Source organism: Cervus canadensis, chromosome 1 (assembly GCF_019320065.1).
Source record: "Cervus canadensis isolate Bull #8, Minnesota chromosome 1, ASM1932006v1, whole genome shotgun sequence".
Taxonomy (NCBI): domain Eukaryota; kingdom Metazoa; phylum Chordata; class Mammalia; order Artiodactyla; family Cervidae; genus Cervus; species Cervus canadensis.
Window position 1 is genome coordinate 4225853 of NC_057386.1, and position 26845 is coordinate 4252697.

Sequence of the window (26845 nt, forward strand, 5' to 3'; positions counted from 1 at the left end):
CCTGCCAGTAAATTCATGTACATCATGTTAACAGCAGGTTTGTATTAAACATTTCATTAAAGATTGGACTGAAAGATGAAATTGTTTACATACGTTGCAGCCGCAGAGGGAACTGCTCCTCCACTCTGCCTGCCATGGGCACTGCAGCGGATGGGGGACCCTCTGGAAGGTGGGTGAGCCACTGAGGCGCGGTCCTTGGGGAAGCCCAGCAGGCCCTCTTCACTCGGCCTGTGTCCTTAACAACTGCCGGACAAGCTGTGAGCTCAATGCCAGACTCCACCGGCAGAGGTTTCATTTCTGACAACGAAGATGATGACTTGCTCTAACTCGAAGATGCAGACCGGTTGTCTTTTTCCCAGCACTGGAATATTCCTACCCACAAAATCACTTTTTTGTTGTTTTGATTCAAGTGAGTTAAATGACAATGCTGTATGTTGTGGGGTTAAGATCAACACTGGATTGTGTAGCTTATATTTTTTGCCAGAGATTTCGAACTGGGGAAAGACCAACGCTGGTTCTGAGTCTGGTTCCTAAGGAACACTGTTTTCTTTTTGCTCTGAAATTCAGATCCAGAGAGACTGGACGCAGGAAGAGCAGGGCTCGGCAGCCTCCCCCAGGCCAGTTCTCCCTGCCACGAACCAAGAATTGTCCAGCAGACTCCAACAAGCAAACGCTCTGCAGAACAAATGCTTTTGTGGGGGGTGGGGAGGGGGAACCACCACCATGGACGTGAAGTGAAGCGGCTGCAGAGGAGTGATGCTGTTAAAGTGCATGATTCATTAAGTCTTGTCTGAGTGTCAGATGCTCAGCATTCGATGCTATTGCCTCCAATTTAAATCATTTTTAAAGAAGTGCTGGAAAAGGTGCTGAAAGGCACTCACTCTGTTCCCGCTTGAACACTTGAAAAACACTGTCTGCTTGTGCGCTGTGGTAACACTTTGCATTTTGGCTAGACACCCTGTGCGGAGCCGTGCTGGAGCTTGAGTTTTGTTGTTTTTTTTTTTTTCACAAGTTTGTACAGTTAACTGAAGGCAGGAAGAGAACATAGTATTTCCACCAGCCAGAGTCCCTCCTGATGCCATCTGTGAAATTAAAAGAAAGCGCGAAAATGGAACTCCCCCTCTGCGAGGAGAAACCCCAGCACATCCAGCCTTCCAGTCCACCCGGGGCTGCCTCCTCCACCTCCAGTTCGTGGAAGGCGTGCGCTTCTCTGCCCACCGTCCTTCTCTCCTAGAATTCTCTTCAGAAACCCCAGAAGTCTGCAGCTGCTGATCGTGGTTTATCATCACCAGTTAGGACTGAGGCTAATGTTGCTATCATGCCCTGTCAGTACCCAGTGACATCATAGAGATTCCAAACAGGGGGATCTTGGTATCTGCCCCCAAATACCTGTGAGGGTCATCACTACCACTCCAGCCTCACGCAAAAAGGGAGGACACATACCACATGGATGGGCCTTGAGGATGTGCTTGTTATTGTTCTTTAGTCACTAAGTTTTGTCTGACTCTGGGACCCCACGGACTATAGCCCACCAGGCTCCTCTGTCCATGGAATTTCCCAGGTAAGGATACTGGAGTGGGTTGCTATTTCCTTCTCCAGGGGGAATTCCTGATCTAGGGATGGAACCTGCGTCTCTTAAGTCTCCTGCACTGGCAGGCAGGTTCTTTACCACTGAGCCACCAGGAAGCCATGACGTTTAGTGAAATAAGCCAATCACCAAAGGATGAACATGTACAATTCCACTCACAGGACATCCCTCACTACAGTCAACTTCAGAGAGAAGGACGGTAGAATGGTGATTGCCAGGGTTCGGGGGTGGGGGGTGGGTGGGGATGAATGGTTATTACTGTTCATTGGGGAAACGGCTGCAGTTTTGCAAGATGAAAAGAGTTTTGGAGTTGGATGGGGGTGATGGCTGTACATTTAAACCATACACTTTAAAATGGTGAAGATAGTAAAATTTTAAAAATATTTATTTGGTTGCACCAGGTCTTAGTTGCCGCATGCAGGACTGTCAATCTTCACTGTAGAACTCAGGATCTTTTTTTTTTTTTTTTTCAGTTGCAACACTCAGGATCTCTAGTTGGGGCATGCAAACTCTTAGTTGTGGCATGTGGGATCTAGTTCTCACCCAGGGCTTGAACCCACACTCACTGCAATGGGAGCTTGGAGTCTTAGGCACTGGACTACCAGAGAAGTCCCAAGATGGTAAATTCTATGTCAAGTGTATCTCACCACGATTTACAAGAAACGATGCAGGTCAGAAAGTGCTTAGAAAAGTCCCAGTGAAGATTTCCAGTTCTTCCCCAGATGAGCCTGAGTGAGCTATTCATGAATGAAATGTAGTTTTCAGGGACATTCATCTGAGATCTAGGCCTTCATATCCTCAAGGATCTTGACAGGGAAGCTGTAACTTTTGTTAGAAGTGTGGTTCTTACTGATAGAAATTCCTCCAGCTTCTCAGAATATTGCCAACACAGGCCTTCAGCAGCAAGCTAGAAGTGCACAACTTTGCTGAAAAGTTCAGAGAACACAGCTGGTAACTGACCGGACCTGGAGTCTGGTGGATAAGTAGACAGACACAGGCAAAGAAAAACATCAGACCATGTGAGATATAACTGCACCAAGAAATAATGATGTGTTGTTTGTCAATGTACAGATTTCCAGATTTTTACACAAACAGAAATCACACAGTCACAACCAACCCATGACCCATTGCCACCATGAAGGCCTGTAAGGTACCAACTGTCATCTTCATCTACTCTATTATTTCATCTTCAGTCTAAGTGAAGAGAGACCAAGACCACGAAGCCCAGCGAGGGGGCGAGGCGCGGCTCTGAGGCAGGACTGCTTACTTGCTTGTGGTTGCTGTAGTTGCTGTTTAGTCGCTAACTTGTGGCCGGCCTTTTTGCGACCCCACACATTGTAGCCCGCCAGGCTCCTCTGTCCATGGGATTTCCCAGGCAAGAATACTGGAGTGGGCTGCCATTCCCTTCTCCAGGGGATCTTCCTGACCCAGGGATCCAACACAAGTCTCCTGCATTGGCAGGTGGATTCTTCACCGCTGAGCCACCAGGGAAGCCCTTTCCTTGTGGGAGCAGTTGTTTTTTAGCCCCAAATTCTGTACTTTGCTTTTTCCCCTAATGTAAGTATCAAAGAGGAAAGGAAAGAAAGATAAATTCATAAATCTTTCTGGGTGACAGATGGATTCTAGGTCTTCAAATAAGCTGAAATATCAACCCACTGACTCCTGTCTCTTCAAGGCTCTGGTCACTGTCCAGCTAGTAAAAAAAGAAAAAAAAAAAATCACAACCAAAATCGAGGCTCCCAAATAAAGTACTCATGGTACTGAAAGTTCTTCTTACTCCCTATGTATCAACTTTCAGCAGCCTGACTGTTATGTCATATTGAGCAGAAATAAATATAAGTAAAAAAAAAAACTTGAGCCTCCATATGCCCACCATCAGATGGCCAATCCCTGTGATGACTAATTCTTCAGTTCTACCACTGCATGCCATCATCTGGAAAATGCAAATGCAATGGCCTTCCCCTCTCCTCCTTCCTGTCCAGAATGCAGATGTCCACATAAACTTCTCTCTCCTATAGAGTGACCACAGACGAATCTCCCCAAGTCACAGACTCACTAAGCTGCAAGGAGCCTAAAACAGACCCCTGTAGGACTGTCCTTAATCATTTCCAGACAAACGAGATACAATTTCAAAAGATCTTCAGGAAATGCAAATCCCCTCCCTCTTTGGTGACCTGTTTTGAAGCTCTATTCCCATGATCAGAAAAATCTTTATGATCACTACTCTCAAGTTCATCCTGCTACAGTTTCACCTTCTTAAACACATGGTGTTTTCAACTTCACGACAACCTCTCAAACATAAAAATCAGTTAGTAGAAAAGTAGACTGAGATATGGTAGACAACACCCAAATAATATCATATTCTACAAAAGAACACAGTATAGGGATTTTTAAAATGATCATGCATTCTAATATCTTTAAAATATGATTCAATATAGAAATACTTGTAATACAGGAAACTTCAGGTTAAAGACCTCTGCACATGTGAGTATATTTAGATGATGCTTTCTTGGTGTCAGTTTCATCTATACCTATCATATGCTCGTGTAAGCAAATAAAACTTCCTAAGTACGTCCACATCGACAGGACTTTGCTGGTATGTACGCATTTGCCTCTGTCCATGAATGAGTCTGTTTCAAGCACACGTATGTGTCTGTGCATGGGTAGAAAGATAAGCTTAGCAATTGTGTGATTTGTTTCTGCTTAGGCAGTAAGTTACTAATCTCCTGATTGGAACCAGATTTGTATGAATTAGGAGTTGAAATTGGAACAGTCACTGCTGTGTGCAGGATGTAAAGTGAATAAAATGAATGGGGTATTAACCTTCAACCACTGAATATTAATCAGCTTTTCATAAGAAAGAAAACACGAAGCTTGCCACACTAAATATTTGCAGCGCTTATTGACAGGATGTGATTTCTTTTCTTCCTTAGTTCTGTTACTTCCAGTCAAGGACAGAACACCGGACAATAGTCAAGTTGACCTGGACTAATGTATGATTTGAAAACCCCAGGTACTGTGGGTAGGCCAGGCTCTGTGAATGTGTGGGACCTGATGAAATGATATGCCTTTTATCAAAAGCAAGGCTGTCTTCCAGTCACTCCTGCAAACCCAGGCCAAATGTAGCCCAAAGGGAATTCAAAGAAAGACTGTGGACAGGAAACCTTGATGACCACAAAAATGAACATGTAAAAGGAATACATTTCCTATTGCCTTGAAAAGGATTTGCAATTGGGGAACAACTCAGTCTGAATATGTGAATGAGATCTACATCGACCCCAAGAAGGATTATAAAAAGAAAGAGTCATGTAATAATGGAATCTGGGTGAATGCAAAACCTATAATGGTCCTTTTTTCTTATGCAATATTGCATTTACTTTTGTTTGAGGATGCAAAGCCTTGGATTTATGGCTTGTTAACGGTAACATAGCATATTTCTATCAATTTCTACATTTGAACTTATCTACCCATATCTGTATCAACCCATATCTCCATATAAAAACAAATAGAAATACATATGTAGAATGTGTTATGTCACCAAAGGCGGCAATGAATTCTTATCTTTTGAAGATAGTTTGAAACAACATATTATATTTAAACATTATATGTCTATAAAACTATATGCTGTTGTTGTTTAGTCACTAAATCTATGTGACTCTGCCACCCCACGGACTGTAGCCCACCAGGCTCCTCTGTCCATGGGATTTTTCCAGGCAAGAATACTGGAGTGGGTTGTCATTTCCTTTTCCAGGAGATCTTCCCGACCCAGGGATCGAACCCAGGTCTCCTGCATTGGCAGTGGTATTCTTCACCACTGAGCCACCTGGGAAGACTATAAAACTATATATAGTGCTATACAGAATGTATTTTATGTGCTAGACTTAAGCAGTAATTGGACTCAATTTAAAGATCTAGGGAGAATGAAAAGGAGAATTTCTCCCATACCTGGCTCATGCAGATCTGCAAATATTTTAAAATATATTTCCAAATATTCAAATTTTTTTTCATTTATTTTCAAAGCAATGCTTCAAATGAAGGCAGTGTAAATTTCTATGACATTGTATTTATAAGTCAGTAGATACCTCTCAACCTCAAATATATCAGAACAGCATTAAGTAAATTATTTTCCCCCTAGGTGATCGCTCTCATTTATTTTTCCAACAGGTGACCCTTTTTTTGTCTACACCACTGAGCTGAGATTTCTGCTGCCCTCATATGCTTTCTGCCAAAATATTTTAATCCTTGATCTCAAATGCAGAAGTAATCTGCATAATGTCCATTGAGCACTTAAAAAGTATTCTACTCCCTTTCAGCTGGTAGTGACACTAGAACTCCACCCTTGTGACTAATTCCACAAAGCTGCTGATGACTGATAATAGCTTTGTGTCATCCTATAGGACAGTTTTTTTCTGTCATGTCTGTCTCTTTGTGACCCTATGGACTGTAGCCCACCAGGCTCCTCTGTCCATGGGATTTTCCAGACAAGAATACTGGAGTGGGTGCTATGGCTGATAACAGCTTTATGTCATCCTATGGGACAGTTTCTTGGGTTCCTAAGTGGTGCTTGTGGTGAAGAATCTGCCTGCCAATGCAGGAGATATGAGAGACTCAGGTTCGATCCCTGGGTCGGGAAGATCCCCTGGAGAAGGGCCCTGCAACCCACTCCAGTATCCTTGCCTGAAGAATCCCAGGGACAGAGGAGCCTGGTAGGCTACAGTCCACGGGGTCGCAGAGAGTCAGACACGACTGAGTGACTAACACACAGGACAGTTTCTTAGGCAGAAATTCTAAGGAAGCTTTCTTCCCCCTCCACGTGATCCTATACCCTAGTTATTCAATCACACCCTAATTTAGGTACTACCACGAAGTGTCTTTGAAAAGTAAGGCTGCTAATCAGTTGAACTTAATATAGGGAAAAGAGGCTGGATTACCCCAAAGTGCTGTGTGTTCAGTTGCTCAGTCCTGTACAACTCTTTGTGACCCCGCAGACTAGCCTGCCAGGCTCTTCTGTCCATGGAATTTCCCAGGCAAGAATACTGGAGTGGGTTGCCATTTCCTTTTCCAGGGATCTTCCCCACCTAGGGACTGAGCCCTAGTCCTTGCGTCTGCTCTGTTGGCAGTTAGGTACCACCAGTACCACCTGAGAAGCCCATTATCTAGATGGGCCCAGTGTAATCACATGAGTCCTGAAAGATGAGGCAGACCAGTCAAACAGAAAGGATGGAGTGGAAGAAGTAAGCCCCACAAAGGAGACCAAAGGAAAGGTCAGAACTTGAACTCTGACCTGTCTCACTGTTGCTGGCTTGGAGGAAGGAGGACGGGAGCCATGAACCAAGGAATGCCAATGGCCCTGTGCTGACCGCCAGCGAGGAGACAGGGGACTCTGTCCTGCAACTCCAAGGGACTGAATTAGACTGGCTGCTTGAACCCGAAAGGGCTTCCTCCCCACCAGCCTCAGGGAAGGAACGCAGCCCTGCCCATACCTTGGATTTAGCCTGGTGAGACCCATGTTGAATTTTGACCTATAGAAACTATGAGATAATAAATTTGTGTTGCCTTAAACCACTAAATTTATGGTCATTTTTTTATGGCAGAAAGTGTGTTGAAAGTATTAATCACTCAGTTGTATCCATCTCTTTGTGATTCAATGGACTGTAGCCTGCCAGGCTCCTCTGTCCATGGAATTCTCCAACCAAGAATACTGGAGGGGGTTGCCATGCCCTCCTCCAGGGGATCTTCTGGACCCAGAAATGGAACCCAGGTTTCCCACATTGCAGGCAGATTCTTTACAGTCTGATCCACCAGGGAAGCCGGTATGGCAGAATTAGGAAACTAATTCAGGTAACTGCCAAAGATTCTTGAGAAAAATCTTTATTAAGAAATCTCAAGTGAGTTTCAGCAAAGCCTGGGAAGGGAATGAGTGCTGGAGGAGAAAAATATAACTCTAGGAAGTGTTGGAGAAGGAAATGACAACCCACTCAGGTATTCTTACCTGGGAAGTAGCACAGACAGAGAAGTCTGGCGGGCTACAGTCCATGGGGCTGCAAGAGTCAGACACGACTTAGCAAATAAAGAACAAAAAACAATAGGAAGGACATTCCTAAATCCCATCTCTAACTTTACATGTTTTTTCAAATTGCTTTTAAGTAACTCTACTGAAGCTAACACAGTATTATAAACCAACTATACTTCGATTTAAGAAAAAAGAAACTGTTGCTTCTCACCTCAATATCCTGGCTAGAGTATGGTTAACTCTTCTATAATGCCAAAAACAGAAGTAAGCAAGCGTGACATGGAGGTAATAGAAATCGGTGGTGCCCGCCTCATTGGTGTTTCTACATATCTGGCCACAGCATCTTAGTCCATTTCTAACTGAAGATCTCCGATGCTCAGAGAAGTTCAACAGCTATACAGTAAGTCCCCTACAAGTGAACTTTCAAACATTCAAAGACACCAACGTGCGCATGCAGGCCCAGCTGCGTGAGTTGGTTCTCACGTCTAGTGTACGTCGTCACGTGCGTACACCCTCTACTAGAGGCCGTGCTTGTGTGTCCTTTACGGTACAGTACCACACAGAGTACAGTGGGGCTCAGTTTACCTTTATTTCAAGCCTAGGCTGTCTGGAAGCAAGAGGGGAGACAGTATTGACTGCAGCCGGGAACCGGAACCCGTGCCGGCAGCAGCAAGCCACAAGGTGCCTGAGTGACATCCCACCTTGCCCTCCGACGCCTACTGCTGACGATCCTTCAGCTCTGCCATCTCCCAGCTTCCCTTCCTCCTCCTCTTTTTGGCTGTTCACTTGATGCCAGCCCTGGCATACGCCAGCTATTCTACTGTACTATAAGATTAAAAACGTTTACCTTCTGGGTTTGTTTTTTTATATACTATTTGTGTGAGAAGTATTACAAACCTATTATAGTATAGTCCTATGTAGCCAATTGTGTTAGTTGGGTACCTAGGCCAACTTTGTTGGACTTTTGAACAAACTGGACTCACAAATATGCTCTCAGAATGGAACTCAATTGTATGTAGGGGGTTTCCTGTCCTAAGATCACATAGCTGATAGGAAACTTGAGTTCAAGGTTTCTAATGTCTTATCCTAAGTTTCCTGTATCATTTCCCTGCTTCCCTACTTTATTATGAAAACTGGCTGAAATTTAGAAGGAACACATTTAATATTAATAGACCACGAGAAAGTATGTTGTGTTCGTACATGTAAAGAGAATGAATATAGGCATTTACCTGGATCATTTGCAGTTCAAGTAACATCATCAAAATGCAATTCTGCTCATCTGACTCATGGATAACTGAAACCAAAAAAAATATATATATATATTAACCAAAGGTATCCAGATACTCAGGAAGAGGAGGATTTGGTTTAGATAACCTACATGGATGCTCCCATGATTCTCTCTTGCACGTCCCCAAGATCTCGTGGCCACTCTCTCAGCACTGAATAGCCCTGGCACTAAGAAGCCTGAGCTTGACTCTAGCAGATAATATCCACTTGTTACCCTGGAAGGCCAACTGAAAAGCCCTAGGAAGAAAACAGAATGACTCGGCATGCATGCTGAGTGGAATCTGGAGACTCAGGATGCAAAGGCCCAGGAGTTTGAAGGGAGCATTATTTGGAGGTTGGCCCTCACCCCTCCCCACCCATCTGAATGCCTTTGGCATTGCTAGCATCCTCACTTTGGTCTACCAGATTTCTCCCTTTCTGTCATTTCTAGACCAACAGCCAAACACCTCAAACCCCAGAATCCTGAGGCAAATAACTCCTGTAGTCTGCTGGGTTTCAGAACTCAGCCACAGACCCATCCCTTTTCCAAGTCACCTCATCAAAACTTCCAGACTGGAGGGAGATTCGGAGACTCGGGTGGTTTCAGCTGGAGCTGCTTATGAACCTCCCGGCTAAAAGCAATCAAGCGCATGGAGAGAACCCTAAAAAGAGGTGGGCGTAAGGGTTTATGCAATGTCTTGGCTGAGACCGTAAAGTGGAATGCCCCTCCCTGCACTTTTTGGAATGAGATCCCTAAAGAAGCAAAATGATCTGGAAAACATCCTTCAAATAAAATGGATGTGAAACGTCCAACTTGAGCATTTCTGTAAATAATGAAGCTTTAGCTTAAGAATTGCATCTCAGTCTATGAGAGCCTTAAATCTCTAGCTAAGCTTAAGACAAATCCTTAAACTGATGAAGGAAAAAAGTATAGCCCCGTTGGAGATTTTTATAGGAAAGAGAAAGAAGAGTCTTAGATAAAGAGGAGTAGATTCAGATACATCTCCAACTTCCCCCTACACTGTCATTTTGAACATCATCCACTCTGTTGGTTAGGAAGAGCTGCTAGCAGTCCGCAGCAGACTCTACTTCTAATGCAGGGGGCGTGGATTCGACTCCTGGCCAGGGAACTAAAATCTCATACGCCAAGTAACAAAAACAAGACAAAAACAAAAACTCTATGTCAGCAGTGATAGTTACACAATTCTGTAAATATACCCCAAATCATTGAATTGTACAAGTAAAGCAAGTGAATTGCGTGGTTATCACAATTATAACTGATTTTTAAAAAAAGAAAGAAAGAAAGAAAGAGCTGCTAATGGAGGGAGTGGAGGAGAAAAAAAAAGAAGTCTTGATATTTATTTTTGTCCAGAGCAGGTAATGGCAGCCCACTCCAGTATCCGTACCTGGGCAGAGGAGCCTGGCAGGCTACAGTCCGTGGGTTCACAAGAGAATTGCACATGACTTAGTGACCAAACAACCAAAGAACAAAAACCGTAAGTGTCAACATCACTGTCATATGCACAGGGAAACAAGAAAAGTGACTGTGACTCACATCATTTTGTGTGGCTCTTGTGAAGCTAGTCAACAAGAGGAAGTCACACAAGACTACAGGGATGGTACCATTTATTCCCCTCTAGTCCACTCTGTGTTCTGATCTGATCTCCTTTGGAAAGCAAGAGTAAGGGCAAACCCTCAAGCAATGCCACTGGCAGGCTCAGACCTCCGGCCCCATTCCCCATCACCCGCCAGCCAGTGATCAGCTCCAGTGCATCACCACCACTCTTCCCATCTCAAAGACTTGACATGCCTGGAAACACAAAGCCTCTTGGACCCTAAATGACTTTCTTCCAAGTCACTTTAGGAGTAACATTTTCCAGTAGCTCCACAAGAGTTCAGAAACCTGCCAGTTCTGAGATGCATATTTACGCAAGCTGGGAGTCTTCCTCCAAGTCCAGAAAGGTTATCGAGTAAGTGTGCTCCGTCCTTGGGAGCACAGGGGCTTGGCACAGGGGAGGGGGAGGTGAAGGTCAGGACGCCTCTCCAACTGCCACACAATCCCATCCCAGAGGAGAGACCTAGGATGATTAAAATACTGTTTTTGCAGCTGTCACACAAACGCTCTTTAAAATTCCTCTTCTGTATCCTAGGATTTAATGCAAATTGTCCACAGAACAGGAGGGTCAAAATGATAATTTAGATGCAATTAGCCAGATGTGTTGGAATGACATTTCTCCCACCCACTCCCCTAAAATTATCTGAATAATTTACACATACATAATCACCTTACTCCAGTGGGAAGTGTACCCTTGTTTATGTCCCCTAAATACCTAAACTTTCTAACAGTGTTACACCCAGAGTGTCAAGTCCGGAGAAGTATATAAGATAACTTTGTGAGGCCAAGCTGTCTCTCTCTTAAATGCAGACAGAATTAATTTGTTTCCATTAACTCGTTATCAAGTTACTTGACTTTGATTCCCAGCACAAACATATTAAAAAAAAAAAAAGAGGAAGGGGGAGGGTAGTGGTGGTAGATTTTCAGGAAATAGCAAGTCCTTTTTTCTACTGAGATAGAAATCATTTGGCAAGCCAGGGTGAAATACCTCTAGTTCCCAGTAGAAAGAGGGAGAAAAAAAAATTTTTTTAGAAGATGCTAATGAACCACAAAAGAAAAAGAAGGAAGTATTTTTTTAAATGAGACCTTACTTTTGAAAGCAGCTCAGTTTGCAACCAATTTTTGAAGAAACGTCAAAGTTATTCCTTTGGGACCTGTGTATAAGAACTGAACCAGGCGTTCGGATGACTGCAATGAAGACGTGAGCAATTCAGGTGACTTTAGTTAAACAGCCAGCATCCTCAGAACTGACCTTTCAGACACAGCCTTTCATCTCCAAAAAGGATGAAGCTGGTAAGAGCCAGTGACGTGTAGCGAAGGGACGGAGGGGCCTTAGGTCCCAGGAGCCAGACCGCCCTGTGGGGTGACTGCGCTGGGTGGACTTATGGGGGCGTGGGGGCTGCTCCTCGGGGAGGCATTTGCTTTTAAAATTATTTATATGAAGGAAGTCCCACAGGCTAGATGACTCCCAAGGCTCACCTGCCTTTTTAACTGGAGGTGCTCAAACCCCTTGGTCCCAAAGGTGGTCACCTTCATCTCCCTGTCCAGAATTCAGACACTCATGTGAAAGAGATGGTCAACAGGAAGGGCTGGGAAAGAGAGTTGATAAAGGGAAGCCAAGCACCAGCGTAGTCTCCCTACAAAGCAGCAGGCCTTGCTTGCAGCCACATGCAAGACCGTTTAGCTCCATTCAACATGGAGATAATTCAGATGTCAAGACAGCTTACAAAACTGCCCAAGAAAGCGGCTTGGAGATGATCACTGGGAGAAGTCATCAGTCCAGCTCCTCCAGAGAGAAGACGGAGTCTCACCAGCCAGTACTGAGGTGAGGGCAGAAAAGCAGCAGCAGCACAGGGGAGGCTGGGCGTGGCAGACGCAGGCTTTAACATCTGGGCATCCCTGGTGGCGCAACAGGAAAGAATCTGCCTACAATGTGGGAGACCCGGGTTTGATCTCTGGGTCGGGAAGATCCCCTGGAGAAGGGAATGGCAACCCGTGTAAGATACAGAATGGATAAACAACAAGGTAGGGCACAGGAACTACATTCAATATTCTGTGGCAATATTGTATATTCATATATTGTAAATATACAGTTTATATTGATAAACTGTAACAGAAAGCAATATAAAAACGTATCTGTAGTAAAACTGATCATATAATTGTGGATGCTTGGGCTTCCCTTGTGGCTCAGGTGGTATAAAGAACCTGTTTGCAAATGCGGGAGACACGGGTTTGATCCCTGGGTTGGGAAGACCCCCTGGAGAAGGGAAAGGCTACCCTCTCCAGGACTCTTGCCTGGAGAATCCCCATGGACAGAAAAGCCTGGCAGGCTACAGTCCATGGGGTCACAAAGAGTTGGACACGACCAAGTAAGCAAAAAAAAAAAAAAAAAAGTATAATGAATCACTTTGCTGTGCAGAAGAAATTAACACAACACTGTATATCATCTATACTTTGACAACAACAAAAAAATTACTTAAAAAAAAAAAAGGGGGGGGCAGGAATCCCAGAAAAAGAAAAGGGGATTATGGAATATTACTATTATTGTATTTATCCAAATTGAGGAAGGAGCTACCAGCCTTTCCTCCTTCCCTTCTGGGAAGGATTAAGACTTCTTCGTTCCCAATCCCTGAAAAGATTACTATCTTCCACGTCCCTGTCTCCCTGTCTATAAAATTGTGATTGCCAAGCTACTTGTTTTCCGGTATCCTGGACTTTCTCCTTCTATACACAAGGTGGAATTGCCAATGTTTACCTCCTTGCAGTCATGAGATTTGCTTTGGCCAATATCATGTGAGCAAAGGAAAAAGACCTTCAAGCGGAAGATAAATTTTAAGAGCCAATAGACAGTAGCCCTGCTTCCTGCCTTATGCCTGTATCCCTGAGTGAACACAAAGTGGTCCAGAAACCCCCCAACTCCACCCCAGGTACCCTGTTCCTGCTGGCTGACCCATGATGACTGTGTAGTACAAATAAACCATACGCCTCTGTTATTTTCAGCCACTGAAATTCTGACATTGTTTTTCAGCTAAAGATACCAAAAAAAAAAAAAAGGTAAAATAATAGCAAGTCCAAAAGATTTCTGATTGTTTCCCTAATGACTGCTTGGATAATTTGACATTTCCATGAAATAACTGAATTCTTTCCAAACTGCTTCCCTTTCTTCGAGTGTTTGTGCTCATTTGCAATCAACTCTTTGTGACCCCACAGACTGTATAGCCTGCCAGGCTCCTCTGTCCTTCGAATTTTCCAGGCAAGAATACTGGAGTGGGTTGCCATTTCCTTCTCCAGGGGGGTCTTCCCGACCCAGGGATCTAATCCACATCTCCTGAACCGGCAGGCAGTTCTTTACCCTCTACACCACCCGGGAAGCCCTTCCTTCTCTTTACGTCTACGCTGTTACAGCGGTTCATGAAGTGTCTGTCTCATCACACATGAAGTGTCTGATGTCTTTCGGGACATCAAATCCTCCTCATCCTGGGAAAGCACAGAAGACTAACAGGACTATTTTAAAGCCGTGCTAAGATCCCTCCACTGTCATTCAACCAGTCACATGTCCTTGGAAAATTCACTCCAATTGTCCAAATCTCAGCTCTCTTAGCTATATTAGAATCGTAATTTCTTTGAAAAATTTTATTTCTGTATATATTTACTTGTTTTTGGCTGTGCTGGGTCTTCCTTGCTGCGAGAGGGCGTCCTCAAGAGCACGGCCGTCTCACTGCGGGGGGCTACTGTGGAGCACGGGCTCTAAGGCGAGAGGGCTCAGTAGCTGCGGGGCGCAGGCATAGCTGCCCTGGGCATGTGGGATCTTCCCAGACCAGGGATCAAACCAGTGTCCCCTGCAGTGGCTGGCAGATTCTTCACCACTGGACCACCAGGGAAATCTAGCATCGTGATCTCCATCTTTCCAATCTGTTGTCCCATGAGGGAGTGTATACAAATTGTACTGATTCTTCCCCTTCACTTCCTCTCCACCGCAGAAATGCTACTCAATTCTCCTGAGAACGTGTTTCCTTTCCATAAATGAAGATGATAACACCTACCTCCCCACCTAGGGTCAGGATTAAATAAATCAGTGAAGACAGAGCTCTTATTAGGTATATGCACTAAATTCGTAGCAGTGGATGTAATCTGTGTGATCATCATTATAGTGAGAAATTGCATGGAACCTAATAGGTACTCCTCTGCAATTTCTTACTATAATGACGATCACAGAGATTACTTGAACAGCAAGGAGATCAAATCAGTCAATCCTAAAGGAAATCACTGAATATTCATTCATTGGAAGGACTGAGGTTGAAGCTGAAGCTCCAATACATCGGCCACCTGATGCGAAAAACTGACTCATGGAAAAGACCATGATGCTGGGAAAGACTGAAGGCAGGAGAAGGGGATAACAGAGGATGAGACTGTTGGATGGCATCACCAACCCTAGTGGACATGAGTCTGAGCAAACTCAATAAAGGACAGGGAAGCCTGGGGTGCTGCAATCCATGGGGTTGCAAAGAATCAGACACAACTTAGCGACTGAACAACAAAACAGGTACTCAATAAATCTTGGCTGCTTCCTTGGCCCTTGGAGAAAGGGCCATTCCTGTTTTGGAGCAGGGTTATTTGAATAGCATTATCAACTGTTAAACAGCAGGGTGGCCAAAGATCTACCAAGAGAAGGCCTCAAAAAAGTCTCTGCTTTAGACCCATTTACAGTGAGACCTGTCTAGATGCTTAAGATGCCAGGTTTTTTCTTTCCCATTCTGCAAACACATGGCTTCCATTAGCTGACTGATACTGACACACCTGAAGCTTCCAAAGTACTCTGGGCCTCTGACAAGTGAAAGGCTTGCATGCCCAACACGGAAAAGGCAGGCTCTGCAGGCACGGCATGCCGCCAGGGGCGGGGCAGCAGAGGCGTTGAGTTTAGGTAGGAGACCGAACCAGGCTCTGTCGTTAATGACCATCCTGTCCACACCTGAACATAAATTAGCCACACCTGGTGAGGCTCCTAATGCTCTGAGCTCCAAAGGTGATGTCACTGTGCATACATACCCTCCATTAATCAGAGCGAGTGTGTGTCTGCGTGTGTGCTAAACAGGGTCCAGGGACTCATGAGTAATTTGCAGTGTGTGCTCCGCACCACCTCTGCTGAGCCTTCTCATCCACAGCAAACCCAAGCTCCAGTGTTGTGCTCCTTTTATTTTCCGTTTTAAGGACACTGTTGTTTGTTCAACTTCTTAGAAACAAGCCTGAATTTTAATTAGCTTGCAGTTAGAGGCTGCAAAATGGTAACTTGATCCTCACCTAAATTTTATCATGTTTCCCATCTTCAACGCGACTCGCTTTGCTTTTGTCCTGCGAGACAGTGATGCCCGAGACCTCATTTTGTGTTCTGTGACTCATGGCAACAATGCCACTGGCGAGGGGGTTAGAGGCAGACACAGCACTGACCTGAGGAGTCGGGACAATTCTCTGCTCTACATCTCATCCCCAAGGGGATGACTCCAGGGAAATAAGGCTTCATGTCCTTGATTACAGAGGGGACCTACTTAATCAGGGTAGTCCTGTTACCTCCCAAAATGTTTGCAGTTTCAGAGCGTGCAGCACAGCTGAGCAGATAAAAGTGATGAAAGAACAACGAAGGCACATTTATCTAATATTTGGAAGCAGATGCATTTTTTAAAATTATTTTAACATTTTTATTTTTTAGCCATGCCACTCTCCATGAAGGATCTTAGTTCCCCAACCAGAGCTCAAACCTACACCACTGCATTGGGAGCATGGAGTCTTCGCCACCAGACCACCAGGGAAGTCCTGGAAGCCGGTGTGTTTTCAACATGTCCCAACTCATCAGATTCTGTCCACAGCCCCGCAAGTTAGGTGAGCAGTTACTATCAGCCCGCTTGTAGGTGAGGAGAGGAGGATGGAAGGAGGACAGTCACTTTGGTTGGCATCACAGCTCCACCCAACTAACTTTCAAACTCCAGGTTAGTTTCTCCATTGCTCCACTTCTGTGTGTCTTCACATGTGAAATGGGGGGAAAAGACAGTCACTACTTTTTCTTTCAGGCAAGGCTTTATTTATCGGGGTCCCTGTGGCAGCAGGAAAGGGAGAACAAGCAACAGGTTCCCTTGCTGCTCGCCAAAGTGGGGAGAACTGGTTCCTTATATGGGGTGAGGGTAGGGGTGGCTTGGGTGGTTTACCCACCCCCTTAGGTGGTGCTGTGTGCAGGAGGCAAGCATGGTACCCTGTTTCTGCTCCAGGTTTCTCTAAAGTGGCACTTGTGTTTTTTTGGTCTCTATATCTTCTGTCCAGAACTTGTGCACGCACGCAGTTATGTTTATTCCCATGCGGTTTCTTTGTATTTGTTGCTTGAGGAGACATGTGTCCTGGTGCTCCTGCTGCTATTTCTTGAGTTGCTGTTAGGTTCAGTGAGTTAATAGATGTCAAAGAGCTTAACGGTCATGCGTGACGTGTAAAGTGCTGAGTGTGTGCTGGCCGCTGTGATGATAAGGAAAGGTCTAAAGTTGAAAATTTGGGGACGCAAGAGGCTGAGGGCTGAAAATGTCCACGGAGATAAGCCTTGAACTAAGATGACAGCTCCATCATCACAGCACAGAGGAAACAAACCGACAAGATGCCCTCACTCATATCACGGCTCTGTGCCCACATTCCACCCTGCAGCGTCCTCAGACAGGACACGGCTTCCTCACACTCCCCAGGGAGACTGACCAAATCTGACGGTTGGTTATGGAAAGTTGTATCTCCCTCGTTTTAGAAAAACACATCCAAAAATGTATGGGAGAGAAACAGTAAAAGTTTGATCCCTTCCAGCCCATTGGCTAAAATAAATCTTTTGGGTGCCAGGTACCATGTCCTTTACGTTGCACACATTTTCTGGTTTGTTTCTCACGAACAGGGTGACAACTGTACTGGTGTGCGCAGGAATGAGGCATTATCTAACACCTGAGGTTTTCAGAACTAAAACGGGAAGAGGCCTAGGCAAGACAGACAGCTGGACACCTGACACAAGGCAAGGACTCTATCCATCCCGTTTTGCAGGTGAGGGAACTAAAGTCTGAGGACTCCCAAGGCCGCTGTTAGACCAGCTAACTAGCCTAGCTGGGATTGTTAAACCATTATAAGATAGTAGTCAGAAAGAGCCTCTTCCTATGTGGGACGAAGATAAAGCATGTCAGCAAAGGTGTGAAATGAGCTATTGCTCCCCTTATTAGAGGGCTTCCCTGGTGGCTCAATGGTAAAGAATCTGCCTGCCAAAGGAGATGTGGGTTTGATCCCTGGGTCAGGAAGCTCCCCTGGAGGAGGGAATGGCAACCCACTCCAGTGTTCTTGCCTGGAGAATCCCGTGGACAGAGGAGCCTGGCGGCTACAGTCCGTGCAGTCACAGAGAGTCTGACGTGACTGCGCACAGCACAGAACTCTCCTGGACTGTGTTTCTCAACTCTTGATGCTGATAGTCTTCTTCTGTTATTAGACTTCCAAGGTACTGGGGGCACAATCTGAATTGTTAATGAATAGACTTCTGTTTCTTAACCAACTTCATTCTACCTCTGAGGAAAAAGAACAGTGACATTAGCATTACCAGCTCCAAGAGAATCTAGACTTGATTTCCTAAGAAAAAATGTGCGTTAGAATCCATCTATTTCCCCACCAAGGGAGATCTCAGCCGGCAGTGGCTTTCTGTGGATTAACATTTCAGTGGCCATGAGTAACCCTCCAAAGGCATTATCTTAGCTCCTGTACACTTGCCAAGTGTATTTCAAGGTTACCTTACCACCAGCTCTCCTGCCTCTATAAAACAAGAGTAGGATCTGCGGGCTGTGTGAACCAAGAATCATCATCTCAAGTTAGGAGGGGGCCCAGGAAAAAAGGTTCCACATAGAAAAGGATTTTCCAATTTCCCAAATAATTGTTCATGAATGAATTTACTTAAGCGAGAGCTTAAGTGCATTTCAAAAGAAACCAGTGATCATAGCTGTGAGATGAACACTGCATAAATTTAAAGGCTACTTGGGGACACTCTGAAATCCCAAGGCAAAACTGACTTTCTTGGTTTGATGGAGGAGTAGGGCCAACTGAGAGATTAGGCTGATTCTGTTTTTCATGAGTCATTTTGTCTGTGGATATGCCTCTCAAATTAAAACACACATAAAAAAATCCCTAGGTGTGAGGTGATTAAAGTTTCAAATCTGGTCATTTGAAAAAATCACAAAAGTGTTGGATAAAAGCCACACTGTTTGGAGGATTTTATTTTTCTTTTTAAAATCCTAGGAGCTGCTGAGCTTATAAAAAAAAAAAAAATCCTTGGTTCCAATAAAAAGTGAAGGCTTTTGGAGAGAGTCACTCTCTTTGATATCAGATGTATTTTAGTCTATAATTTTCCACTCTGGCTTATGCGAATGTCTAGGCTTGATTCCATCAACTCATTTAATCTCTGATTTCATAAAAAAGCATGTTTTCTGTTTATCTTTGTCCAAACTGAGTGCAATCTGTGCTTTCTAGTTCTTCTAACAACCTCAACTTTCCAAATTTCGTATCAGAATGCCTGTGTGGCTTGGTACTTCTATGCTTGTCTTGACAGGTTGGAAACTGCATGTTCATAGTGAGAAAATTAAGTTACTACTCCCAAAGACACCCAGTTACAAAACTGTAATTTAAAAGCATATCATCACTTTAATTTACTGCAAGTAGGTAAAGGGTTGGGGGGTAGGGCTGGGAAGAGAAGTAAATACAGATGAGTGCTAAGCTACAAGTTCCAAAATTAACAGAGAAAACTTTTCCCCAAATGTTTAATTTTCATATACAAGCTAGTTACTGAATTGGAGAAAAGTTAGCATTCAACACAAGCTCATTTGAAACCAACCAAATCCAGAAACTTGAATTCACTTATTATTACATCAATTCCTTGAAGCTGAGAAAACTGTATTTCAGGGAAAGTACACAGCTATTTGGTCACAGGAGTTGAACATTTTAATACAGCATAACCTCCAACCCTACATACAGATGAAAATACTAAGGACTATCTTCTGTTTCAGCTAATGATCCTCATTCTGTTACAATTTGGCCATGAGTTTATAAAGACGTATTTCACTTTATTGTATCCATCATTACTCCAAAGAGATTTCCAACATCCAATAAATGAACAAAATAATTTTTTTGGATTACAAACACTGGCTTCCCCAAAACGCAAAATTCTGTTTGTCAGTTTCTCAATTTATATTTAGGACCAAATCCTTAACACTCAGAAAATCAAGTCCTGAAAAAAGTATTACGTTGTACCACCTAACCATATACACACAAACACAGGCGCACACGCGCGCACACACACACACACACACACACACACACTGCAATAGCTTCCACAAAAGACTACGCTAGTCAAGAAAAAGAGCGAACATACAGTCTACCACATCTCATGAAACAGACTCAAGTTCACTGTTCACGGGGAATAAAAATTTAAAAAGTAACCCAAAAGGTTCAGATTAAAGGCAATACTTTTCGTTATTTGTTTGTTTTTATTTCCAGTTCCTTGTCAGTTAGAAAACCTTGGTCATTCAAAAACAAGTTTATTTGTAAATGAGAGTGAAGAGTTGGCAGTTGAACTTGGGTCTGGCCATTCTACCTGAGCAATGAAAAAACAAACGCTACAGAGGCTTGCAGGACTGTTTAACTCCCCCGTTGGCAATCCTCTTGTCGCCCTGAGATTGTCTTAATTATAGAGTAATACTGGAAGTATTCTTCATTCACAGATTAATTAGCTGATGCCTAAGCAGCTATTTGAACATAAAAGGCAACATGTAAATCTAAGTATAATTATTCATCCTCAAGCTAATGAACATTTAATTAGTGTTTTCTGTGGGTTTAATGGTCCATAAAGAAAAAGGCAGTTTGGGGAAGGGGCTTCTATCACTGCTGTAAGAAGTTCAGGACTGTAGATCTAAGTGGAATGAAAAGTATTTATTTAATGTTCAAATAAAGCTTTTACAATTAGAGATTAATTGGAAACTGCCTCTCTCCTTTCCTCGTGACTAACAGTATAGTGAACTGAAAATGAAGCATGGCTTTTGGCATCATTTGCATACTTCGAGAAATAGGAATCATAGTTTGCATCAGACTAATCTGATGTTTTATGACAAATCCAAAGATCTACCTGAGGTGAAGTGTACAGAGCAGAAAAGATGTTAATTCCGAGGTGTTTGTACAAGTTTCGAAGGTGTTTCTGTACTCTTGGTAAAGCAGGGTAGAAGCTTCCTAAACAGGACGTCATGGCCAAGCTGAAAGTCATCCGATAAAGCTAAGTGTTTTGCAATATACCTGCATTTGACCTTCTGACATGGTTTTCTAATTGTTTCTCTCTATAATTCCCCTACTAGATTATACAACCAAAGCCAAGTATTTGGGTGTATAATTTTTTCTATTTTTAGCCTTATCCAGCCACAGTATTCATTAAATGGGTTGATCAATAAACCCATAATAAAAATTAGAAACAGTCACATATAACTCAGATGAGCAAATATGTTTCTGAGTATAAGAATTATTCCTAGGAACTTAAAAAAATATATATTATGTCAAAGAAAATGTGACTAGCTCTGTCACAAGTTCTCCATTCAGAAGTCCCTGTTACGATGTTGGGTCATTAACACAAACATCACCACAAGGAAACTGTCCAGAAAACGTTCTCAAGTAACCTGGCACTGAAGCAGTCGTTTTTGATTTATCTAATCACTATCAGCATCATAGGAGTTCCCTGGTGGTTCAGTGGTTAAGACCTTGCGCTTGCACTGCAGGGAACACGAGTTCGATCCCTGGTTAGGGAACTAAGATCCTGAATGTCACATATGGTGCAGTCGAAACAAAAAAAAAATCTGTATCAGGTCACTGCCTCAAGACACAATTTTCTCAGTGACAAAATGGGTCAATTGTCACAATCAAATGAAATGATCATAAACCTAACATAAAGAAACTATTCAATACATGTCCACATATCCACATCAGCTGTTTCTACAGAAATTTCAAGAAATAAAAAAATTTAGAAACTTGCTGAAAATAAGTAGAACCTTATGCTTCCTGAGAATTTCCTTTGCCAACCGATAATTCAAGTAGCACAGAAGCAATACTGGAGGAAAAAATACCGACATTTTGGGATAGTAAGAGGCACACCCTACACCTATGCTTTGGAAAATGCTGGAAAATTAAACATTCAAAGAGAGCTCTTAAAAAAAAAAACAGGTATAAAGATATGTCATATTAGTTTTTTATCAAAAGGAGAAAAATTAAAAGAATACAAAGAATTTAATAGTGGAATGGCTTCCCTGGTGGAGTAGACAGTAAAGAATTCACCTGCAATGCAGGAGACCCAGGTTGGTTCCCTGGCTCAGGAAGATCCCCTGGAGAAGGGAATGGATACTCACTCCAGCATGCTTGCCTGGAGAATCCCACAGACAGAGGAGCCTGGCAGGTTGCAGTCCACAGGGTCACAAAGAGTCGGACACGACTGAGCAACTAACATTTTCATTTTCATTTCTCATAGTTGGGAACATGATAATAATGCCGTTTGAAATTTTACTCAAAAAAAAATTAAGTAATAAGTGAAAGATGAGTATCTTAAAGTACCCAGAAGTCTACTCTGTTTTTCAGAAGGATGTTTCTCATCTTCCTTTTGGGACTCCTGAAAGGATTTCTAAATACAGTGCCTCGAAAATCTCTGTATCTACACCAGACACCACAGAAGTGTCAGACATTCCTTACCGAATAAGCCAGCAGGGTAGCAACATTTGACCAGGTTACAAAAACACGTGTCTCAAGAAACCCTGTTGGAAAGGTCCTTGCAAAGAATGAGCATGCAGCATCTATGCTGGCTCTGCCCCACAGCTGAGGCACAGAACTCACAGAACACTCCCCCTGAGCTCCGTGACAAGAGTCTTGCCCACCTTAGCCTCCAACTTCCCTTACTTCTTGTCCTGCTCTACTTTAGATTTTTTTTTTATGTAGACGTTTTTAAAATCTTTATTGAATTGGTTACAATATTGCTTCTGTTTTATATTTTGGTCTTCTGGCCTGGAAGCATATTGTATCTTAGCTCCCCAAGCAGGGATCAAACCTGCACCTCCTACATTGGAAGGCGAAGTCTTAATCACTGGACCCCCAGGGAAGTGCCTTGACCTGATGTATTATCACCAATTTCTACAGTGTATGAAAAAAATCCTGGTCTCTGAAAAATAGAAGATATATTTCGATCTGAATAAAATATCAGTTTTTAGAAGGAAGGCCTGAACCTGTTTAAAACGAGGCAGGAGAAAATCATATTGCTAATATAAATTGCTGGAAACTTACACCAAGGAAAAAGTCTCCGCTTAATAAATAAATCTGAGAACTGCTGTCTAATATTTTTCCTTGGCTCCTTTTCTGAATATTTCTGCATCTGCTCAAGACTATGGATTTTTAAAAATCCAAAAAGAGAACAAAAATTTTTTACCATTGATGACATCATTTATTGCCAAGTTTCCTCCTCTTTTTAGAAACACAAAAACATACAACAAACAAACCTACAAGAAATGCTAGATTCTGGAACATCTACTGCTTTGCAGCTTAATTGGTAAAATGAGATAAAATGTGCGAGTGCCTGTTTACAGAAGTCACAGCCATTCTGAAATGCAAGACAGTCTCCTTTTATTAACAACAAGGGAAGCCAGGCGAAAGAGGGCGAAAACCTAAGTAGCTCACATCCAACAATTAAAGAACAAACATATTTCGTGAAGCCTCTGACTCCAGACAGCTTCACTGTCCTCCTCCCCACTTTTTTATTGGAGTCTCTGAAACCATTTTGCTTGGGGGAGAAAGTCGATTTTAGCAGAGTGGGAAAAATGCCAAACATCCATGGCAACTTAGAATTTTTCCACTTTCTTTACATGTTCAATTGAGACCTTCATAAAATTATAAATGAAAGGACACATTATGAGCACTCTCTTTGAAGGGGGGAAAAAGGGTCTTGCCTGGAAGTAAAATTTTGGAGTCTATATCCTGCTTCTCTAGAGAACACTTGGGAGATTTCTCTGCCAACAGCAGGGCCCCTGAAACAGCTTGTCCTTGCCTTCAGAATTCTAAAAGGTAGGCCCACCAATTGTTCCCTAATAGCGGATGAGGCATTGAGCAGCAGGAGGGGGCTGGAAAATACTGGACTCTGTGTTGGTGTCTGGGGGCTGAGGTCAGTGTGTCTTGGCGCCCACTGTCCACCCCCCACAGCCCCCTCCCTCCGTCCCTTCCCCACCACCAGGGATTCACTCCTGTTTACTTTGGGGAGACTGCAACTTCTGTTTCTTAACGTTTAAAAGAAGTTTAAAAGCTTATAAAAAGGCTCTTAAGATTTCTTGGACACCAAATGCCTCTTACAGAACAATATTTTGATGAGTTAAGTGTAAATGAATCAGAAACCTATGTATTAAATTTCCCTTGACATATACATCAGTTTAAAAAATTAATGGAAAAAGTGCCCAGGGCTCAAAGTGTTCGGGGTTTTCTCAAACTCAGAATGCTTCAACATGAAGAATGATATTCTGTTTGAATCAGCCTGGTTTGCTGATTTCTCTTTGCCCCCCACACCCCCAAAAAAACCCTCCTTGTAAGGGAGGGGGTAGCATTTCCGGATGGTGACCTGCTACCCCAGGACATGCCCCTTTCCTGGTCCTTACTCTTGGGTCGAGGCAGAAACCAAAGGCTGGGCTGACATTAGATGTCGAACCCCTGTTCACTGCAGGTTGACCCTAAAAGCTTTTTTTTTTTTTTCCAAGATGTAGGAAACTAAATAAACAATCACAGAAGACCATAAATCACTGACAAAGATATTTAGATTTGAAACAGCCCTTAAAAAGAGAATATGCCACAATTTGTCCCTTAGAGATTAGCTCAGTCCTAAGTCCCATAACTTTGGATCCCATGAGTTCTGCTGATAAACAGCCCGAGAGTCAGAACTTGAGGACGGGTCTAGTTTGGGTGTTTTCTTTTGTTTAATGCTTATTGTGGATCCAAGAAAACACCCACAGAAATATCCACAACCCCAAAACCTGAAACCAGACTGGATCTCTAAAACCATCCTCTTCTGAATTTTTTTTTTTTTTTTTTTAGTTTTTCGCCGCTTTCGGTTTTGTTTTGTGAATGGATGGCCATACTTGGTGAGCAGCTGACTGTGCGAAGTCACTTCAGGCTTGTCAAACTCTTCACGACCACAGGGACCATAGCCTGCCAGGATCCTCTGTCCATGTGATACTCCAGGCAAGAATACTAGAGTGGACTGCCATTTCCTTCTCCAGGGGTCTTCCTGACCCAGAGATTGAACCTCGACTCTTAAGTCTCCTGCACTGGCAGGCAGTTTGTTTCTGTTGTTTTTTACCACTAGCGCCTTCTGGGGAGCAGCTGACTAGGAAAACTGAGCAGGTGAACAAGATATCAATGCTGCCTTTATGTGACCTGATCATTTGGGGAGGCAACTGCTAACTTTTTAGGGGAATCGTCCCACGTGCTGAGCTGTCCACAATCCTGGTAGTGCTGCTGAGGAATCAAGCAACCCGGCCTTGAGCATCTGTATCCTCAGAACGAACCTCGGGGGCCAGCACGGCAGAGTGATGGCTTTGAGCTCGAAATCCCCAAGTTCCCTCTCATTCGATTAAACTACAGGAAAAGTTTCTGCAAACTGCAATGAGCTGTCTCTAGAAGCTGTTTTTACTGTCAGTTTCAGAATTCACACTCTCTATCTCCTTTAGGAGAGTTTGCGGCCCTGGGGTTTCACAGGAGGCCTATACACTCTCCAGCCCATCAGTGTAGATACAAGAGAAAGCTTGCTTAGAGTGGATCTAGACCTAGCTCACCCTTTCTCTAAGAAGTGCTCTCTCAAAAGCTGGGTGGGGCCTTGAGGGATGGAGAAGTGACATTTACAGAAACACACATTTTCAAGACAGTGTTTAGCCTTACTCCGCTCCGAACATGTGCTGAATACACGTTTGTCGAATGAGTGAGTGGGAAGGGTAGGCCTTTCCCAGGAAACTTGTACGGATGATGAAAAGTTTAAAAGACATTAAAGAGAGCAAAATGCAGACTCCTCCACCTCAACAGCCTCCCTTCGCCAGACCCGTCCGCGCACCAAAGAGGAGCAAAGGGAAACTGTCGCCACAAATGAAGTCCATTAACAATTCCCAGGAAACAAAAATAGTATCTGGGTAATAAAAAACAAAATCTTACCTTTTTTTTTTTTTCCTTTTCTTTTGTTCTTAGTCTACTTTCACTGACTTACAGGGAGGGGCATGGGAAAGCCTCGAATACAGAACTTTCTAGCACAAAGTAGCTGAGTAAACTTCCAAATCAAGATGGCAGCGGGCCGAGTGCAGAGACGCTGGAACTGGTCACGCGAGAACTGCAGCCCTTCCCGCGAGAACCGCGTCCCTTCCCGCGAGAACTCACGAGAACCCCTTACCCCAGGGTCAGAAGCCCTGTAAACAGCCCCACAGCACAGCTTGTCAGCAGAGCTGGTAAAAGAAAGCTGAAGCTTCAGTCTCTCTGTTCTTGTTGGTAGAAAGCTTTCCATCACTTTTGATCTGAGCACAGTCTCTACTGGCTCCATGGACACCAGGCAGGAGGGCCCTCATTGGGGCCTAACTCGAAAAAACAGGTAACAAAGCAATGATGTCCGCCCCCAAGGCCCCTTTGTCTTTTCTCTACCCCTTTCTGGTGGCCACAAGTTCTTAAAAGCTCCTCTTTTTGCAGAAAATGTAAAGAAAGGGGAAAGCAGCAATAGTAACAGCTTCATGCAGACCCAGAAAAACCCAGAAAATAGGGAAGGTGCTAGAAGGGTGATAAAAAGCTTGAGTTCATCTCTGTGAGAACTGGAGTCTGGAGATAATATTATCAACAGAGAAGAGGACAAGACCTAGAAATGACCAGCCCCAGTACCTTCTCTCACAGTCCCTTCCCAGGCAAGCCTCAAGAACGGACAGAAGTAGATAGGGTGTTCCTCACCCAGAGACATTCATTTCCTAGGTAACTGAGGGCGAATCGCTTCCCCCAAGCGGGGCTTCTCTAGTTCCACCTGAAAATCCAGAAATATAGAGCCTTCCCTGCCTTTTAAGGTTTACTTAGTTAAAGGAACTAGAAAGGAAAAGCAGGCAATCACTGTGTTGCCAGGTGCCCCTTATTATATGCAAATTTGGAGGCCCAGACATAATCCTGAGAAAAAGCTTTGAGCTGGCTCCGGGGATTTCCTCCCAGGCCTCTCCACATTCTCCCCTTGGGGAGAGAAATTCATTTCAATGCTAGTTAAGACCCGCCTTTCAAATTATTTAAGGCAATTAACCATGTAAAA

At 43.6% G+C, this 26845-nt stretch overlaps 1 long non-coding RNA gene across 3 annotated transcripts; it reads right to left on the reverse strand.

Annotated features, from left to right (window-relative positions):
• Nucleotides 1-1957: 1957 nt before the first annotated feature.
• LOC122441643 lies at nt 1958-25858 on the reverse strand. 3 transcript variants are annotated; one of them, XR_006269415.1, is made up of 4 exons: nt 25729-25841; nt 20823-20825; nt 8831-8895; nt 1958-2560 (listed from the first exon to the last, which is right to left on the reverse strand). It is a non-coding gene; the product is annotated as an uncharacterized LOC122441643 (long non-coding RNA). The 3 variants fall into 3 exon arrangements; XR_006269419.1 differs by lacking the exon at nt 20823-20825 and having other exon boundaries at nt 25729-25858; XR_006269418.1 differs by lacking the exons at nt 20823-20825; nt 25729-25841 and adding an exon at nt 9423-9499.
• Nucleotides 25859-26845: the final 987 nt, after the last annotated feature.